The 1,945-nt window shown below is 32.6% G+C and overlaps 1 protein-coding gene across 1 annotated transcript in view; it reads left to right on the top strand.

Moving 5' to 3' along the window:
• LOC106464795 (hydroxyacyl-coenzyme A dehydrogenase, mitochondrial-like) overlaps nucleotides 1-1,945 on the top strand; it is a 17,047-nt gene that overhangs the window by 9,146 nt on the left and 5,956 nt on the right. The window lies entirely within an intron of this gene.

Here is a 1,945-nt window from a genome sequence, read left to right as displayed (position 1 = left end):
AAGAAGAAGAAGAAGAAGAATTAACATTTATTCCATGCAATCAATTGAAATTTGTAGACAGATAACAATCCTTCTGTGTGTGTGTATGTTCACGTTTCTTTGAGAAATGTTGATACAGGAACATATATTCTTTTATATTTTCCAGAACTTTTGTTATGACTTAAATAATTATTACTCACAGTGGTTAAATTGCGATTGTGAAAGAGGTAGAACTCCCATTTGTGATCCAGATCAGGAATGCTAATAATCTAAATTCTTAAGTGGTGAAACTCTGTTCTGGATCATTCCAGCTCAACCTAACCCCTGATTATTCACTGATCTGTGGCAGGAATGTAATACAATTTTTAGAGGATATTCCACACATTTATAGTGACAGATCTTTGAGATTCCACTCCACCCACCCCCTCATAGATAATGCTTTACTGTATGTGACACTTCTGCTATTTTTCTTGCTGATTAGCTTGTTAAAATACTTTTTTGTTTATGATTTGAAAACTGTAAAAATGTTTCTTGAGTTCAAACACCCTACCTTAGGACACAGATTATAACTATTGTATTTGAATGCATCATCATTCTTAAATTCAGACTTTGGAAGTTATTTGTGAAGCAAAATTTATCAGAATTGGATTCCATTTTCTTTATTTCATTTTCAGATTTAAAAAATTGGAATCCAATTTGTAAAAAAGAATAAAAATGACACGTAATTCAAATTATCATAAAATGGTATTCCAAGCAACAGCTCTGAGATTCTAAACATAATGTAAGTATAAGAATACCGTTTCTATCCTGCTTGAGAGAAGTAGATAATGAGACAATCGTCTAAGTGCTTATCTTCAAGGGATGTAGGTAAAACATTCATCACCATGCTAATTCTTGAGAGAAGTAGATGACGAGACATTTATCTCTATCTTTATCCCCAAGAGATTTAGGGTATGAGTTCATGAACTCTCCTGGCACAAGATCCCCAAAATATTTCACATTCTGACTGAGGCTCCTACTCAATGAATCTATAGATACTTGAGTATCTTAACAATATGTAGTATATTGTGTAGTTGTTATGGCCCCCTGACATTTTCCTGTGTCCCCCAGTTTAGGAACATCTAATGTAGAAGTTGATACATTCATTTCCATGCTTGAGAGAGATGTTGATGGTTAGAAATTCACCTACATATTTATCCTTTAGAGAGGTGGGTAGTGGGACACATATTTACATGTTTATCCTTGAGAGATATGCACAGTGATAACATTCACCTGTATGTTTATCCTTGAGAAATGTAGATAGTGGTAACATTCAACTCCAAGCTTATCCTTGAAAGATGTATATGGTGGTACATTTATCTATTTGAGAGGTGTAGATAGTTGGACATTCATTGACACATTTATCCTTGAGAGATGTGGGCAATTGTAACATTCATCCATTGGAAAGATGAAGATAGTGGGAAATTCATCTACATGTTTATCCTGGAAATATGTGGACAGTGGTAACATTAGTCTATTTGAGAGGTGTGGATGTGATGACATTCATATTAATGTATATTCTTGAACCACATACATCTTGGAAATACTCATTCTGCATTTACAATTTACTGCACCAGTGCATCAGATATCAATAAAGTGAAATATATTTTAAAGATGTGTGTAAATCTTATTGTTAGAGGGCCTGTAGTAAATTAAAAGTCAAGCCATTGAACAGCTCTTAAGTTGTAATGTTTTATTTAACAGTTTTTAATTGAACTGGCTTTGCAAGTGCTTATCAAAGTTTATTTGCATATTTGACTGACTCAAGAAAATACAAATTATTATCATATTCACATTAAGTTTGTTTACTACTTGAACATTCTTTCTAGAAATGTTTAAGTTCCATAAACTAAAGATTTATATACTGTTTTGGAATTCCATGGAACAATTTTTTTATGGAAAAAAGTTTTCTCTCTCTCTCTCTCTC

This window comes from Limulus polyphemus, unplaced genomic scaffold (assembly GCF_000517525.1).
Source record: "Limulus polyphemus unplaced genomic scaffold, Limulus_polyphemus-2.1.2 Scaffold1745, whole genome shotgun sequence".
Taxonomy (NCBI): domain Eukaryota; kingdom Metazoa; phylum Arthropoda; class Merostomata; order Xiphosura; family Limulidae; genus Limulus; species Limulus polyphemus.
The sequence above is the reverse complement of the archived record's forward strand: the minus strand, read 5'-3'. Positions and strand labels throughout refer to the sequence as shown.